At 55.4% G+C, this 18,696-nt stretch overlaps 1 protein-coding gene across 1 annotated transcript in view; it reads left to right on the top strand.

Annotated features, from left to right (window-relative positions):
- Nucleotides 1-16,008: 16,008 nt before the first annotated feature.
- Nucleotides 16,009-18,696, top strand: part of WSCD2 (WSC domain containing 2) — a 30,317-nt gene continuing 27,629 nt past the window's right edge. The window contains exon 1 of the mRNA XM_074844396.1: nucleotides 16,009-16,712. The gene's annotated coding sequence lies outside the window, so the exon portion shown is untranslated. The remainder of the gene's footprint in view (nucleotides 16,713-18,696) is intronic.

Here is an 18,696-nt window from a genome sequence, read left to right as displayed (position 1 = left end):
AGAAGCCACATCTTGGCGGAGGTATCACGCTAAGTGATGCAGGGGAGCGGGGGATGCTCACAGGCATCTCAGATCCTCTCCTCTCGTGGTGGGGAGAATCTGGGAGCCCCGGATTACATCTTCCTGTGCCAGGAAGCCTCCCCACAGCTGGAATCTTGGCCTTGCTGGGTTCCCAAAGACCAGGGTTTCTCTCCAGGCTTGGCCTGTAGATGGACTCAAAATAATTCCAGGATTTGGGGACCTTATTCCTGTCCCATTTTGCATGACAAGCCCTGGATCCACCCTCATTTTAAGGCTGGCCTGGAGGGCAGGTTTTGCAAAGCTGGGCTTGCAGGGTGATGCTCTTACTCACCAGACCTGCTGTGGGGTTCTGCTGTACCCCAAGCTGGTCCTCACCTCCCCCCTGCACCAACCAGGAGAGAAGATGTGTTGGTCAGGACAAAGACAAGTGATGGAGGCAGCAGTGGCACGGGACACGCTTCCCACGCAGCCGACTTGTGCTGCCCTTCATGTGTGTGGGCCCTGCATGCACAAGGAGAAAGAGCTCACCGTGCTCTGGGCCCCCTTCCTCAGCCCTCCTCTTCCTCTCTGCCCCACTTTGAGCTGCTTGGATACAGGGAACAGAAATATCGAGCCGCAGTTTGCTCTTCAGTGAAGGGCTTGAGCAGAACCGTCTGGAACAACGTCTGGGAAAAAAAAGGAACAACGTTTCCCACAACAGCAGCTTTTTAATATTAGTGAAAACAGAGCCAAGCGTGAATAATTCAGAGAGAGACGTGAGCTCAGTTTTCATATGCAACGGGCAAACAGTTTGGTTTTTATGGCTGTGTTTGCTCACAGCAGCAGGAGGGTGTGACGGGGACCTGCACGGGTCCTGAGCGCCCACCGTGGGCTCATCTCTGCTCACTGTTGGCTGGACCACCCAAATCATGCCTTCTCCTCCCTGCCTGGGGAAACACCTTTCCTCCTGGCCGCAGAAACACGTGCAAACTTCTAAACACCCAGCGGCCTCCCCATCATTCATCATCTCAACCCACAGGCTGCTCTGGGCTGCAGGGTGCAGCTCTCATTAGAAAGCAGGAGCGTGAAGCAAAGTGCATTAACCATCTGCCGAATTAAAAGCCCAGCAAAAGGGAAAAAGAAAACCCAGAAAGTCCCCAGTGCAGGGGTGCACAGCGGAGCTCTGGTGCTGAGCCGACAGGCACCAGTAACATGTCTCGGTGCACATGACGATAATCCTGCGCCGCAGCGGCTCTCCTGGAGGTATAATGTTATCGATTGCTTTTGTTTTACAAGCGCCGTTGACGTGATAATATTTGGCAGCAACATTAACACTGAAATATGAGCTGCACTTGCGTCTTTTTATATTTAATCGTTTGAAAAATGACACGGGAAAGGCATTTGTGCCCTGGCAATCTGAACACCGGTCAGACGGTGCTGCCGGCGGCGCGGGGAGATGCTGATCAACAGGTTGGGGACCTGCACGGTGCCAGGGGGACGCTGCCAGCACCGCAGAGCCCCTGTGCTGCCGGGGATGGTGTTGGCCACCCCACGCCTTCCTGGTCGCCAGCATCTCTCAGTCCTGCAGCACCCACGGGGTGAATAAGGGTGCTGCAAGGTTTCCTGTGCTGGTGGAAGCAGCCGCTGGCAGATGGGGCTTTGGCTGCCATCCCTGGGGCAGAGCATGACAGGGAGGTGGGGGGCAGCAGGTGCATCGGGGCCACCCATCTGTAGAAACAGTGGTGGTACAATGTTTATTTGTCCCAGTTTATCTCCCGTGTCTTTTCCTAATCAACTTGAGACACTTGTCAACATCCTACGCAGGGAGCATGCAGAGGGAGGTGGAGTGCGCTGACATTTAATTCAGACAAGGACTTAGGCTGAAATAGAGTTAAAAATTACTATTCTGGTGCCAACCAGCTGCAGTCAAGAGCATGGGAGAGCTGTGGTTAGGGGGATGCTGGTCTGCCCCTGGCGTGTGGGGGAGACATTCACCCCAGGGGTACAATAACCCTGGCCAGGACCTGCTTTCGAAAAGGCATCTGGGGACAGGGGGAGCAAAAGGTGACATTGGGGTTGTGGTACAGGTCAAGCTGAAAGCTTAATAAAAAGCCTCACGGGTGATTCCAGCCCCAGGGGTGCAGGGGGGGTCCTCGGTGGAGCGTGTCTGGGGTCTAGCACGTGTCCCACGCCTGCACTGGAGCGTGGGGCTGGCCCAGGGCCAGCGCCTCTCGGCACCCCGCAGGACGGGGATTTGGAGGCTGTTGGCAGCAGGTTGGTTTAATCATCAGATTGCAGGGGAGAGGCGACGTGGCAGGTCACCTTGGCCATTCGGCCGGCTGTCACACGTCCTTCCCCTGACCGAACCCAAACGGCCCATCTTGTGCCATCTCTGCTTCCACCCGATTGCGCAGGGAACACCCCACCATCACCCCTCTTACACCCCCCAACCTGACAGCTCTCTTTAGCCTCAGCTGCCACCGACACTTGAAGAGCAGGTCCCTCTCTCCACTTCATTATTTTTTTTTTTCCCCTGAGATGTCCAATTCACAGTGGTTTTATGATGCTTGTTCGAAAAAACCTTGAGGCATAAATCAGAAACCACCCGCTCTTTTCCTGCTCCCCCTGATCTCCCCGCACTTGCTCAGCCCTGTCTGGGTAGCAGGAGGTCTGCAAAGGTGGGGAATAAAACTAGCAAGAGGACTTGGGGCCCCCCCAAATTTTGGCAGCTATTTGGAGGTACAGTTTCCCCGGCATTGCCTGTGGTTTGGGGAGCAGCCCTGGCAGGCTGTCCCCATCTGCACGCTGTCCCCAGGGGAGGGGATGGCATCCCCAGGGTGACAGCAGAGGTGGCAACAGCTGAGCCACTAACATGGACCCTCCACAAGTGCAAACCCAGGAGCATTAAACCCACTTCCCAAAGAGTGAAACAAAGTGAGCCAGGAGCATCGCCATGAGCTTTTTCTGGGGGTGATGGGAGAGACTCGGGGACACGTCCTTGGGTGGAGGAACTGTCCTCAACTGCAAGCCAGGGCTTGCCAGCCCCCTCCAGGGACCTGGGAACAATCAGGGTGCTGGAGATACACGTGTCCTGACAGGGATTGCTGGCGGACAGGGCCAGGCTTGGCCGCTGCCATCCCTTCCCAGGCACTTTAATAGCATTAGCCTGACAAAAATGGCTTTAAAAGCTGCTCTTCCCAGCTGCAGCATTTCCAGCTCCATCAGGCCAGAGTGACATTCGCCCGGCACTTAAGCAATTGGGTGAATTAGCAGCTCAGACTGGATGCTGGCAGATGCCTGGATTGATTTTCGGCCCTTTCATGCCATCCATCATGGGCACATCCCAGTAAATCCCGGGGGATGGCTGAGAGCGTTTCCAGCAGCGCTGCTGACCCGGTACATGCCAAGATGCCACTAAGGCCACCTTGAACATCATGGTGGCCACTTGAAATGTCACAGCAGTGGCAGCGAGCCAGCGCCGGTCACTCTCCTCTGGGGAGCAGCAGATCTGGGCTGTCGGGGTGATGATGATCGGTGTGGGGTTGGGTTCGTGGCTGCTGCTGGAACAGGACCCTGGGTCAGTCCCTGGGTGTTGCAGTCCTGGGACCAGGCAGTGACGCTGCTGTCGGCAGTGCTGGTGTCAGACCCACACCTTGTCTGGGGGCTGGGTGAGACACAGGACCTCTTAGATCCCCTCCCACACACAGAGGACAGAGGTTTTCTGGAGACCAAGGGACAAGACCTACGGTGGGGTGGAAACCCATCGCTCTGCCTTAGCTCATGGAAAGGTCAGTCCTTGTCTGATTGGGAACGTGGTGACCTAAAACTGCAGCTCCTTAAATGCCGATTAATTTGTGAAAGCGTGGAAGGCACACATCTGCACCATGGGGGGGGTGTTTTAAGCATTAGTGTGGAAAGGGCCTTTTTAAATGTGGCAACTTATTTATGACTTTTATCCTCAGCGTAGAAAGGGACATTTTTAAACACAGCAATTTATTTATGTCCTTTTTTCCCCCCCAGCTTTTTATATTTTTTTAGACAGATACTTATTAGGGCAAGGTGTGACCAGTGCCCTGGATCTATTGCTGCTGAGATCATGACAGCAGCATCCAGCCAGCAGATCTGGGCTTTCTCCCACATCGTGCCGGTGCCACGGACCAGCTCAGAGGCCAGGGACCGGGATGTGTGCCAGCCCCACATGGCCGGGGGAGGGAGGGAGGGAGGCAGGGCACTGCCGCAGGAGCTCGCCCAAGAAACAGCTTCCTGACACAGCCGAGCACTCAGCCCTGCTCACGAGTCCTCGCTTGCTCCATCAGCAAATGGGCCCTGCTTGAGCTGAATAATTCAGGCTCTGCAGTGGCTGCTGGTCCCACCGGGTGTACAGCACCACCGGTGAATGCCAACGAGGCCAGTGCGGCAGAGCAGCAACAGCAGCCACCGTTTGGGCCCAGAAAGCTGAAAATGGAATCCTTCTCCCCCACCCAACCGATGCCACCTCAATCCCTGGGGCGTGTCCCATTCCCAGAAGAACCAAACTGTGTTTTGAAGCCCTGGGAGCCAAGTTGCACGGTTCAGAATAGGTGCAATTGATGCTGTGGTCTTGGGGACGCAAGTGATGACACGAGGTGCTTTCAGGTCAAGGAGCACCCAGGGGGCTGGTGGGCAAATAGACCTTGTCCCCGGGTCCTGGGGTGCCTCTGATGCTGGAGGATTGCTGAGCTACCCTGGGTTGTCCTTGCAGCATCCCAGCCTTCCGCCTGCTCCTGCTCTCCCAGGGCTGCTCCCGGGCAGGGGCTTTGCTGGAGGGCTGCTCCCGGCATGGCGTGGTGCAGAGGAGGCGGCACATCCCTCTGGAAAACCGGCGGGTTGGCCCCCAGCCTGGGAAGCAGGAGGATGGAGGCTGCAGCTGAAGCAAAGCTGCTTTGTCCCCCCTATTTTTTAGTGCCCCCACCATGTCGCAATGCTCCTGTGAAGCTGCAGGGTTGCTGGGTTCATGAAACCCCCCTGTCAGCTCCAGCTGTCAAACAGAGCCGGATGCTTCTGTGTCTGATGAATAAGTTGTGTGCCAGAATAAAATGCCCGGTGCCAGGCTGGGATGGAGGGAGACAGAAACCATCCCTGCTCCTCGGTGGGTCTGTTTTTCCAGGGAAAAGATGTGCTGCTGGAGCTGGGATCAGGGTCCTGAGCAGCACCGGGTATGTTGCACATCGCGGAGCATCAAATGGGGGTGTAACGGTGCCGAGCACCCCGCAGCTCAGGCAGCTGTCCCTCCTGCAGCCAATCGAGCTGTCAACACTGCTGCTCCATTTTCTGGATGAACCGGGCTGTGTATGAAATAATTTGCCGAGAATCATTAACCTAATGATGGAGGCTTTTGATAAACAGCTTAGCCTGGCTGTGGGGAAAATGGACTTAATAATGGCTCTGGAGAGAGACACAAAAAAAAAGGAAGTGGAAGGAGCGATGGTGGGCTTGGAGGGGCATCCAGGGCAGTGCTGGGGTCTGCTACCAGCCCCCCCAGCTCAGTGGCTCTCAGCCCCATCCCACCCTCCTCCATCCTGGAGATGGGAGAGGAGCAGGAATGGGGTGGGAGCACCAAAATCCTGCCCAGAGAGGGATTCATGGATAAAACCCCAGGACCACATCCCAGTGCTGCTCCAGGGCCAAAGGGGGAACTAAAAAGCAGCTTTGGGACCACAAATATTGGATTTTGGGGAAAACCTTGTGCCAAAGAGAACGCAGAAGGTGTTTTTGGCAGAGCTGAGCGGTTTTCCCAGGCAGGTTTCACCTTGCCCTGAGAGCAAGGCTTGTGCGTGCCCCTAATGGGGCAGCCCAAAAAGATTGGATCACCCAAAAAAACAGTGTTGAGGTGTGGGTCAGGCCCTTCTGCTTCCCCTGGGTAAGTGGATGCTGAAATCAGGGCCATGGGGATCCCCTCGATGGCATTTGGTGGGTGTGGTGAATCCTAACCGGGGCAGCCCGGTGCGTCCTGCGAGTGATGGTTTGCTGGGAAACTGGTATTTCAGAAATTTACTTCCTTTCCAATCTGCAGTGAAAACCCATAAAAAACATCCCGTGGAAGAGTGGTGGGGGCAATGGTTTGTGTGGAGCCACCCCACTGCCCTGGGATCACATCTGCTCTCCATCCCCGCTGGCACTAAGGGCTCCGTGTTGAATCCATCAGGGCTGGTTCGGGGACGGTGCAGCAGACATCGGCGGCTCCATCTTGTCTCACCGGCACACTCGGGGAGCCGGGGTGGGGGGGTCCCCGGGTGGTCCCCCTCTGCCAAAAGCAGGGCCAGACCCCTGGGGATGCTCGGCGATGGAGCCCGCAGCCTGGCAGCCTTCCCTGGCAAGGCTGCGGGGAGCACAGCGGTGCTGCAGGGAATTCAAATCACCTCACAGTGGGAATCAGCACCGGGCAGGAGGAAGTTTGGGGAGAAATATTCCCATTTATGTACAGAAATTATGCCAGACAAGCAAGTTTTGACAAGAAGCTATGAACAGGCAGAGGAAAGAGAAATGCCACTGGCTTTCATCTTTACGTCTTTTTGCAAATTTTATGTCTGAATCAGAATTAACTTTTGAGCTCAAAAGCACTAACCACTGATAATTAAGCCCAAAATGCATCGGTCTCAACGTTAGGTGTCACCCACACATCCCCGTTCAGTCCCCGGCCCTATTATTTTAAATTGATGCAATTATTCATCTTGCAGAGTAATATATTTTTTGTTCTCTGGTGCCCAGTAGACCTTAAAGCAGAACAAATGCTTTAATAAAACCGAGATGGTGCTTCCTGGAAGCCAGAGCACTGGGTTATTAAGAAGAGGAGCAGGTTTGGGAATCTTTAATAAATTATTCCCTAATATTTCTTTCTTGCAACATATCTATATGATTAGTAAATGTTTTCTGTTCACTGATTAACTTTGTTTGTTTCTTAATCAGGTTTAGCAATGTCTGTCTCGTGGTTACAAAATAATTGTTTGATTAATGTGCCTGAATTTACATTTTCATTAAGCCCCCCGAATCAGCTCTGTACCAATTAGCTGCGCCGTAACATGCAGATCTGGGACATTAGAATGACAATTTTAGCCCATTAAGTAATAACTGTTATATTGATTGGTGATAATGGAGCAGAGGCAGTAAAGCTGCATTCAGCTCAGCTACAGCATCCCAGGGTGGTGATGCTGGGGGGGACAATGGGTGCACCCCGGCAGCACCCACTGCCCCCACCCCAGTCCAGCTCCCTTTTGCCACCAGTTGGTGATTAAGTGGCTTTAATTGATTCTTATAATTTGGGCGTCCAGGTGAGGATGTTAGATTTAGCCACCGTGGTCCATTTTTGGTTGATGCTTCCAGCCGGGGTGGGTGATCTGGGTGAGATGTGCCAAAACGAGAGCAGAGTCCTCCTGTGCCTTCCCGAGAGCCTCTGCTCCAGGTGAGTTAGGGCTCCCAATTAGTAATTAGCAATTAGTAACGATGGTGAAATTAACACTTCACTTTCAATGGGAATGAGCTGTGCCTTATGGGATGAAGAAGGGATGGGATGGGATGGGGAAGGGATTGGGGATGGGGACAAGAACAAGAACAGGAATGGGAACAGGGATGAGAACAGGAAGGGGCACAGGGACAGAGATGGGGACACTGCCAGAGAGGTGACTTGACTGCTGACTCTGAAGGAGGTGAGACAACTGCCTGGTTGTGTCAGACACAGCCAGAAACAGGTCTGGAGATGCTTTTACACTGGGGAGGAGAAGAAGGTGGGGGACAAACAAACCGCTTTCCATATTCCTAGGGGACATGCCAGCCTGGGAGGATGTGACCCTGGTATGGCTTTACAGCTAGTAACACTCTGGAAGAGCCGGAGTGAGAGCGAGTTACTATATTTGCTCTCACCACAAACGTGGCGCTTTTTTTTTTTTTTATGCTGGATTCTGCTCTCAAAAACTAGGACACAGCCATTACACGTGTCTGCTCCAAAGCTACAGTAATCTCCTGCCATCGGTCGGGCCGGGGAGGCTGCGTGCTGGCAGCCCTCCGGCCAGGGAGCAGCGGGCGCGGGTTTGCCGGGTGTCCGAGCGCTCCATGGGCTCCAGATCCTGCACTGCTGGCAGCAGGGGAGGGGCTGGAGGGGGTGGCCACCCGCAGGGACCCCCCTCATCCCATTTGAAGTGCTGGGGCTTTGCGGGACCCCGCAGCCATGTCACCTGTGCCTGGGGACCTCCGGGCAGTGATGGCCACGTGTCCCTTCCTCCTTCCCACCCCCAATGCCACGGTTGTGGCCACGGCCAGCTGGCTCCGCAGAGGGGCAGGCAGCTCAAAACAGGTTTTTTTTTCCTGAAAATAGGTGCGTAGGTAGGAAAATGAGGCTGTGGTGTGAGTCCAGCCCTTACTAGACATTGGGGAGTCACTGGGTGCCATCACTACGGAGCTTCTGGCCCTCACACATGCCTCTATATATACATATATATAGAATATAAACATACTTACATCTAAGTGGTTCTTTCCCTTACAAACCTTGTTTCCACCAGCTGATGGGCACTGCTTTGCCTGGGAAGTCCTTTCTCTTTTTCTTCCTTTCTTTTTTAAACCAGCAATTAATTCCCTCTTACTGAAGGGGAGAAGCACGCCCAGACGTCGGCGTGTGCTGGGCTCCTCTGTAAGGCAGCACCGAGGAAACGTGAGCAGCAGACAGCAATAATAACGGCAGATGATGCGGGGGGAGCTCGGGCTGTGATGGGCACTGAAGGATGGTTGGTGTGAGAACCGGGTGGTGAGTGACTCCGAGCTGTGTCATGCATCTGTCAAAAAAAAATCCTTCCAGCCCCGAAACCTCAGCGTTTTAGCTGCCCTCGGTGTCCCCATCCCAGGCCTGCAGGTCTCATGGCGGTGAGGTTTTTTCTGTATCTCCAATGGGAATTTCCTGCTGTAATGCCTGGAGCTGCTTCTCATGTGGGCTCCAGGGTGGGAGACCTGTGGGATTGGGACCAGAACCAGGATCAGGACCAGGACCAGGATTGGGACCAGGACCAGGGCTGTGGCTATACTGGGTCTTGGGCAGCTCTGAGCTGGTTTGGGGATGGAAGCAGAGCCAGGACAGCACCATCGATGGCAGATTGTGGCTCTGTCAGAGCCAGGCTGGCTGCCTGGCACAGGGCAGGATGAGGCCCTGCAGCAGTGCTGTGTGCACACAGGGGACCCCACGCTGTCCCTCGCCCTGTCTTGCCCTGTGCTAGTCTTCAACCCCGGCACACACCGAGCTGCCGGCCCAGCCACCCAAAAGCGACCCCACTCCCCAGCACCAGCACCAGGTATTTTATCGGTGGTTAATTTGTGATGTACTGTTGGCCTTCATCAGGGAATGGCTGCAACAGTCATTGTCTTCTGTACAGGAACAAGCAGACCTGGACTTTATGGGCTTTATTCTGCCTTCAGTGCATTAACATTGACGGGAATTATCTGCAGAAGTCTCCCAGGCATCATTTGGAGGAGGGCAGCACTCGCTGAGCTCTGCTCTCAGCCAGGTGTGTAGTAGTAGTAGTAAATAATAATAAATAATAATAAATAATAATAATAATAATAATAATATGGCCACCTTCGAGATAAGGAGAATGGCTCCAGATGGCACAGGCAAGCCTTGTCCCTTTTGCAAGAAAGAAGAGGAGAGCTGCACTTGTGCAGAGTGGCTGCTCCATCCCTGTACCAGCCCCAATTCCCAAAACAGAGCTGGGCAAAGCCCCACGGGGGCCATCCCCCTGCCCTCATCCCAGTCCTCGGATGCTCCTCACCAGCGAAGAGGAGATCAGAGTGACTCACTCTGCCAGCAGCAATCACTGACCATCGTCATGCAGGAGCTGCTGGGGAACGATGGCAAAACGGGGTGAAAATAGGAATTTTGGAAGGTTTTCATGAGTTTCCCTATTCCAAGCAGTAATAGGACTGGGCTTGTCTTGCTGTGCCCCATCTTTTCCCCATCTAGTGTCATCTGGAGTACAAACCAGACCCAGGGAGGGCAAGGAGCATCCCTGGCTTCTGCTTCTCCTCAGCAGCAGCGCTCGGCACCGCCTGGCACAGCACGGGGGAGCAGCCGGCTCATTTATCAGCCAGCGCTAAACCAAGACGCAGAAATCCCGTAGCAAAGCCACGCGAAGCAATTTCACCTCCAGATCTGCTCCTCCCTTGAAGCATCAGGATGAACCTGTGCTCGCAGATGGTTTTTTTGTTCCTCCCTCAGCGAAACACCTGTGCTGCCTCGGCCGCCGGCGGGGAACTCGCTGCCACCGGGATTTGGGGACCCGTTCAGAGTGGGGATGTCCTGACCCACCAACTCATGGCCAGGAGCAGCCACAGCTGCAGGCTGAGCCCCAACACTTCTAGAGGTGGGGACAAACTGGTCACCGGCAAATTTACAGCCCTGCCATACACTCTCTCCATCTGTGATTTAAGATCTGCGGAGCTGCCCTCTGCCTGGGCCAGGGCCAGCTGCTGCCGTGGAGCAGAGGGCAGAGCATCGCCCGTGCCCCTGCCCCAGCCCTTCCCCACATCCATCACTGTCCTCCCGGGTGTTTAATCACGCGTGACCCGTGCCTGAGACCCACGCTGCCCCAGGACTTGCTGCCAGCACGGTTCAGCCCCGATGATTTATTTCCCCACATCCCAGCTGCTCAAGCCCTGGACGTGCTGCTGCCATCCCCTCTGCGCAGAGCGTGTCCCCTGGGGTGGGTGCTGCTGGGGGATCCTTGCAGACCCTCCAAAGGGCATGAAAATTCCCTCTCTCAAACGCTTTTTTCCCAAAAGCCAGAGATTCACGGATCAGGAAGAAATTCTCACCACGGAGAAGCTGCTCACCGGCACCTACGAGAAAGGGTTTGGTGACACCGGCTACAGCCTGGCCCCCCGCTGAGCTCCAATGGGCAGTTTGCAAGCTACAAAACACTTGAAAGACAAAACCAGATCCATCAGTGAGTGGAAAGAAATTAAAATTAAATCTCTTTTTGAATTTTACCAGGTGGTGTTGTGCTGGGCTGTGTCACGGAGGCTGTGGGGGGGCGGACTGCAGTGCTGCTCTCAGGACATCTCTCTGATCCTCATTAAGCCTCAGGACACCCCTGGGAGGTATTTTCATCTGCATTTTAGACTGCACCAGCCCAGAAGAATTAAACGCTAGGCCCAAGGTCACCCGGTGGCAGCCCCATCGATTGCAAAATGCCCATTTCTGGTGAGATTTCCTGCACTGTTTCTTGCTTTGCATTTAGGGGGCAAATGGATCTCACTGAGGATGCTTCGGGGTTGGGCTGTGCGGGGATGGTGCTGCCCTGTGGGAACCCTCTCAGGGGTTTCCCCATGGGGTGTGTGAGCTGAGCCTCTCCCCAAATGCAGATGGGGGGGACTGATGTCTGCTCCCATTCCTCCCCCCCACCACACACAGCAGGAGAGCCCGAATCCCCATGGGTGCAGCCCCCCCACCTCCCACCCATGTCACCCTGTTAAGTCCTCCCGGGGCTGTGAGGCTGTCGGGCCCCTTTGCTTTTGCATGGGGGGGGCCATGGCTGGATCCAGCCAGAAATACATCATCTGCAGAGCCCCGCAATGCAGAGCTGCTGCCCACCCTCCTGCATGTGCCCTGAGCCATGCCCCCCACCCCAAAATGTCCCCTCCTGCTCTGATCTGTCCCCTCCTGCCCCAAACCATCCCCTTCTGCCCTGATCCATCTTCTCCTGCTCCAAACCATCCCCTCCTGCTCCGATCATCCCCTCCTACCCCAAACCATCCCCTCTTGCCCCTAAATGTCCCCTCCTGCCCCGAACTATCCCCTCCTGCCCCAAACCATCCCCTACTACCCCAAAATGTCCCCTCCTGCCCCGGGCCAGCATGGCAGCCCAGTTTGCAGAGTGTTAGCTTTTTATAATTTATTAGTAGGGCAATCTGATTTATGCCCTGCTCCCCTGGGACCTGCTGACAAATGAGATGTTGTATTTCAGGAGTTTATGCTGGGAAACAAATAAATAAACAGAGAAATGGAAACCTCATGAATTTTTAAAAGAGTTTATCAAAATCTTTTTCCCCCCCTTTTTCTGAAGGCAGAATGGCTGAAAGGGGAAATATCCTCTCCATCTACATTCTCTGCACTTCTTTTCCCTTCAATCTCTTAATCCACTTCCTTCCAGATTTAATCCACATGGTTGCCTCTTTCTTGTTTGTTGTTTTTTTTATTATTAATTCCCCCCCACTCCAAATAATCACAAAAACAACACCAAGACACCAGAGGCCCGCGTCCATCCTCCCGGCCCTGCGGCTCTGGCAAGCAACCGCAGAAGCCTGTTTCAGCATTACAACATCCCTCTTCTTTTTTTTTTCCCTTCTCTTACCCTAAAATGACCCCCTCAATTTGCAGCCACGGGGTATTTCTTGAGCTTGCAGGCAGCAGGTCTCAGGCAGCAGTCGCTGCCCGCGCTGCCTACACCGGGAGAGCAGGTCCCTCCCAGGAGACTCGCATCACTGTCGCTGGCATCCTAATGAGTTAATTAAGAAAAATCAGGGCAAGAGAGGTGTGAGTCCTCAGGGGATGGTTACTGGGAGATGCAGGAGATGTTCATGTTGGTCCCAGGGGATGGTGGCCACACAGCTGCTTCCCCAGGGGGGCTGGGGAGATGCTGGCATTGGGGAGGACTCTCGAGCATCTGGTGCCTGCTGGAGGGGGTCACGCTGCATGATTTCCCGTGCCAAGAAGAGCTGCTTCACAATATTCCCCCCCACCTGCCAAGGGTTGGCCCCTGCTTTCCAGTGCCCAGGATGGTGCTGGGGATGTGAGTGATGCTTGGGGCGCTGTAGCTCACACACACCTCCTGCCTCCAACACCTCGCAGACCCCAAAACTCCCCCCTGCAAGCAGTTAAAAACCACTGGGGCAATCCTGCCTTGCCCCCATTCCAGCTACTTCAGCTTGCTCCTGCCAAAGTTGTAATGACAGAAACTGTAATGAAAAAGAAGAGGAGGAAAGGCATCGCATAGCCCGCAGAAGCTCATTAGTTTGCAGCATTCATTATTTCTAGGTGCTCCCTGTTTTCTGCCCCACATTGCGCAGGTTGGTCAAAGCAGAGACAAGCACTGAGAGCACGAGATTTGCTGAATTATTGACTTTTAATCAGCTGCTCCCCGATAACCCGGCCCAGCTCCCCCAGGCACTGAAACCCCCGGGAAAGCCGGGACTGTGGGCACATTTTCCACTCCCTGGGAGGTGGGAGCCCCCGGAGAAGCACATTGGGGACTCAGCAAAGTTATAAATAAGTAAATGACTCAAATGAGGCTCCTTATCCTGCCCTTCTTTGGATGCCACCACCTTAGTAACGTCTGCAAGCACCAGCCTCATCCTCAGGAGGAAGGCAGAGCCTGGTGCCATGGCCCAGGGGCTGGGATGCTGCTGCAGCATCACCCACCCGCAAAGGCTGGAGCATCCCTGTCTCCTCCCACTGCTGCCATGGGGATGCCGGGGACCAGGGGGAGAGAAACCCCTTTCAGCTGCAGCCCTGCACCCCCCTCCGCCCTCCCCGGGTAAAAAATTTGCTGCTAAAAAGTTGACACGTCAAATCACAAAAGGACCAAAATGTGGCTTCAAAACCAAACTTGTTTTTCTACATCCCGGCTCATTAGTGGCACAGAGCGAGAAAGCAACAAGCAACCCATTTAAATTGTAGATTCTGACCTTTACGCTTAAGATCTTTTCAGACATCCTGTTTACAGCTTTTTTGTGCTGGCACTTCATAATCCTCAAAATGAGATTTCATGCAGCTTTTTTTACTATTATAATGCACCGCATCCTCTTTTTTTCCTCTTGAGACAGTCTGGGTAATTAGAAGTTTCTGAAAAGACCCATAAATGAGGGCTGCAGCCTGCTGCCTTGGCGGGGAGGAGGGGATGGCTGCTGCAGCGTCCCCACGGCAGCGGGGACCCGGCGTTCACCCCGAGCCCTTACGCAGTGAAAGTCACCCCGGTGCCAGGGCACAGAGCGCCGTGGGCTCCGCTCCCCCGGATAAAGCTGTCTGCAGAAACCTCAGCAGTCACTTTTGGCTCAAAACCCACTGTCCCTGACGTAGGGATTTATTTGATGTACTTGGGGACACTTAAGGCCAATGTCAAAAGTCCCCTGGCAATAACCTCGAGGTCTTTGCGGTGAAAAAAACACCCTTAAAGCCCTGTAGAACTGGGTCCTTCTGGTGCAGCATCGCCGGGAGCCGTTCAGGCTGCTGAGCACTATTTGGAGCGGCTTCATTTACGTCGTGGCCAAAAAGGAAAATATATTTGATGTTTCAGGACGATCCCTGATTGCTCTTGGGACAAGCCTAGCCCAGAAAAAGCAAAATAAAACAGTCTTTGAAAGTTGTTTTTGTGAGTGCTATTGTAAACCAATGACTCTAAATCTTGCCTCGCACGCATCAAAATGGCTGTTGAGCGGCTCACGTGCCAGAGCTAGCCAAATTCTTGTTCCTCTGGCCTGTGGGCTCTGCAAAATCCCCCTGGCATGTGTTGGCATTGCTCAGCAGCTTCCCCTGCCGCTGCCCCTTGCCTGCCTGCAGCACCCTCCGTGTATATATACACCCTCTGTGCATATTCCAGCCCATGGTGCAGGAGAGGGTGTAAAGAAAAGCCAACAAGGTATTTGCAGGAAGCAAACTTTGTTCTGATGGACTCTCGTCCAGGGGGAAGGCACCGTGCATCCCACTGGGAGATCTGGAATATTTGTGAACACCCCTCTGGGGAGCTGTGGAGGAGACATCTCTGGTTTTACAAAATGCAAGACAGAATTGCTGGGTTTGTGGGGAAAACGGGACCATTTGGAAGCAGGGAAAGCCCTTGGGTGGTGGGACTCACCGACCCAGCGTGGGGGTCTCTGGGCAGGGGACTGCGTGGCTGCTGCTGCTGACCCCAGCCATGGCAGGTCTTGACCCCCCCCCCAGTCCCCCCCAGCAGGGAGGGAGCGTTGCCGGGGGTGTTTGCATGGCCAAACCCAAGAAACCGAGTACGGGGAGGATAAAAATAGTACAAAGAGCTCTTCAGCCCCCAGCCTGGAGCTGAGGCAGCACTCGCCAGCCTGGTTTCCTATGGAAACAAGCCTCCGTGGTCCATGTGCCTGCCTGCGCCTGCCTGCGCCTGCCTGCGCCTGCCTGGGGCGGTTCGGGATGGCTCCCTCGCACATGGATGCTCTCGAAGCCAGCGTGGACCCAGCCGAGGCCGCAGTTTGCCTCGGCGGGGACAGCAGCAGGATCCATCCCCCCCCTCAGCCGCTGCCTTCCTGAAATTCCCAGCCTCCCCACTCCGGGAGCGGGGGGCTGCCGGCGGGACATTGGGATCCACAGACCCCAGCAAATCGCAGCCACTGCGGGCAAATCGCTCGGGGTCCCCCCGCGCCACCGGGGGCACCCAGAAAAATGCCACCCCCTGAGCCCGTACCCCTGCCTGCAGCAGAGGTGCTTGCGGGAGGAGAGTCCGTGCCCACGGAGGGTTGTTGCCTTAAGCCCGTGAAGACAGCGGGATTTTCTCTAGATCCTTTTTTAATTATCTCCTGACCCGGAGGGACTCGGTGTGTGCTGCGGCCTGGCGTGCGGGGGGGAGCGGGAGGCAGCCGGGCAGGCGATGGGGCTTCCCGCTGCCCCCAGCACACCTTAAAAATCCCCCCCAAATGCCAACAAAGGGTGTGGGGGGGACCCCTCTCACCTTAATCACTTCACAATTGTCATTTTTCCTACTCCTGGAGTCAGGAAGTTTTCAAATTCATTTTTCGGTGATCTGATACAAATATGTATAAATATATTGGTTTTATTTTTTACATAGATATCTTTATATAATTATATTTTTATATATCTTTGCACAATTATATTTATACATTATTTATATATTTATATATACTTATATATTTTTTATTGTATATCAATACGCAGTATTATTAATAATTCTATCTATACATTATTTATTATTCTATATCAATATATGGTATTGTTTATAATTATATTTATATATAATAAATAGATAATACTTTTATTTTTTTCTTGCTGGCCCACTAAATCTCTGGCTGGACCCGAGTGCCGGGGCTCGGGGCAGCGCTGGGGCCGGGTCCCCGGGGTTGGGGGGGGGGCATGTGGTGGGATGTGGGATGGACACACACACACAAACACACACACACCCTCAGCACCCCTTGTCCTTGAGCTACACGGGCGGGGCAGGGGCTGACCGGGAGCCGTTTATCCGTCACCAACCTCGTTCCTAAATACGAGAAAAAAAAAAAAAAAAAATCAAATAATAAAAATCTTGAAGCGGCGAGGCGGGCGGCGGCGCGGGGCCGGGAGGGAAGGGGTTAAGCGCAGGCAGCGCTGCAGGCCGGCGGAGGGAGCGGAGCCGCAGCGGAGCTGGATGGAGCCGTTAAGTAACGGCGCCCGGGAGCGGCCCCGGGCAGAACCGAGCGGCAGCCGCCGCGCCGGGCCGCTCCCCCCCCGCCGCCCCCCCAGCCCCGGCCGGTATGAGCCGAGCCCCGGCGGCGGGGCAGGGCCGGCGGGGGCCGAGCCGCAGTGAGCGACCGGCGGACACCCCCCTCCCACCCTACCACCACCCCCCCTCCCCGGTTCCACCCCCCCACACCCCCACACCCCCCCCCCGCCGCTCCCGGGGGCGGCCGGCGGATGGAGCGGCGGCGGCGGCGGCCGGGGAGAGCGCCCGGTGCGGGTAGGAGGCGGCGGGGGGCTGCGCCGGGAAGTTGGGGGGAAGGGGGGGGCAACCGCTCTGCGGGCGGGGGGGGACGGGTTAAAAACGGGGGGGGGGGGGGGATAAAGATTTAAAATAATCTTTATAAGGGGAGGGGGCGCCGGGCGAGGGGTGGGGGGGGCGGCTCGGGGGGGCGGTGTGCGGGGAAGTTGGGGAGGAGGCGGGAGAGCCTGCCGGCGCCCCGCGGGTTAAGGATGCTTTGCAGGAATTTTGTTAATAATTCTCGCCTTGGCAGAGATTTTTCGCTCGGTATCGTGCTGCTTGCGAAAGGGTTTCTGGCTTCGGAGAGGAGCGGGAGACAGGCGGGGAGAGAGCTCTTCCTCCTCCTCCTCCTCCTCCTCCTCCTCCTCCTCCTTCTCCTCCTCCTCCTCTTCCTCCTCCCGAGACTTTGTGCAGGAGCATCTCAGCAAGGGAAATGGGGAGAGATGGCAATCCTTCCAAAGAGCCCTCCCCTGTTTGTTTTCTTCTTTCGATCTCCACGCTGACAACTTATTGGAATATTTTAATATAAAGTTAAAAAAAAAAACAAACAAAACATCTGCAGGAAAAGCAGAGGCAGTTGGAGAACGGCGTGAAGGTTACCTTGAGCTGAGCATTAGAAAACATTTCTTCCGTGACAGCAGGATTAAATAAAGTTTCTTGGCAATCCGGAGCGGGGAAGCCCAATCCGGCAGCGGGGACCAAGCCCTCGGCCTTGGGGTGCTACCACCCAGCCTGGCCCTGGCCCACCTGCACCCTCCCACCCTGCGAGGGCCGTAACCTTCCCCTCTCCGGGGATTTGCCCCGAGTTATCCTTTACAGTGGCTGCCCCTTCCCTGGGCTCAGGAATCTGCTGGCCTGGCTGGATGATGAGTGCCGGCTGGTCCCCGGCATCACTAAGCACGAGGGGCTCCTCCTCCGAGCTGGGGTTCGTTAGCGGTTATTATTAATTTCTTGCATGCCCGTGAGAGGAGGGGGTTGCGTGGGCCTGGCTGGGGGGAGCGGTGTGCGCCCCAGGAGGTTTTGCTTGGGGTTTGGGTGGCTTTCCCAGAGCCCAGGGTACAGGTGCCTGGCTCACCCCTGCCCAAATCTCCCCCCTGGCTTTAGGGTCCCTGATGCTCTCGTCCCCTCGCAGCCCAGCCTGAGCGTGCGGCCGCTTTTCCTCTCCTAGAGACAAAAGAAGCCTCGTCCTTCCTGGGGGGTCTTTTCCCCCAGCTCTGGCAGCAGATGGGGGTGCCACCAGCCCCACAGCGCCCCAGCGAGCTGCTCTCACTCTCACCCTGGCCACTAGCCCATGGGCTCCAGCTAGCCTGGGACGGGGTTACCCCCTCCCCGGCTTCCAGCTGCACCGTGCTCTGAGGTTTCCTTTGCCGCTATTTCCCTTTCATGCTCGCTGCAGCCTCATGTTGGAGCCAAACCTCTGCCCAGCACCGTGTCCCCCACACAAGGCTGGGCTGGGTCCCCAAGGCCACCCCCCAGCCCTCCAGCCTCCCACCCAAATTCACGCTTTCCAGGACTGAGGCGGGATCCTCTTCTCCCAGCTTTGCCCCATGGGGGGTTACAGCCTTCCTGGGGGTTCAGCATCTCTCCCAGCTCGGTCCCTGCTGACCAGCAGACCCCAGGAAGGCTTTGACCTCCCCCCAAGTCCTCAATCCCCCCAAGCTGTGCAGGGAGCTGGCTCTGCTCCGGGATAGAAATCTCTGTGCTTTGGTAACTCCTTCGCGATGTCCCTCTGGAGCCAAGAGCTCAGCCTGGGATGGGGGGATGAGCATGGGGCAGGGGGACATCACTCAGCGCTGCTCCATTGCCCCAGGTGGGATGGGGATCTCTGGGATCAGGGGGACAATGTGGGGGGACCCCAAGGGATACATCATTTGCAGAGCTGTGGAGTTGCAGTGACCCCTGGGCAGTGCCCACTGCTCCTCCCGAGCTGCGGGGGACGTTGCCCCTGAGGTGGGTCTAGGGG

This window comes from Strix aluco, chromosome 18 (assembly GCF_031877795.1).
Source record: "Strix aluco isolate bStrAlu1 chromosome 18, bStrAlu1.hap1, whole genome shotgun sequence".
In the NCBI taxonomy this organism is placed as follows: domain Eukaryota; kingdom Metazoa; phylum Chordata; class Aves; order Strigiformes; family Strigidae; genus Strix; species Strix aluco.
Note: the sequence above shows the minus strand (reverse complement) of the source record. Positions and strands in the feature narration are given on the sequence as shown.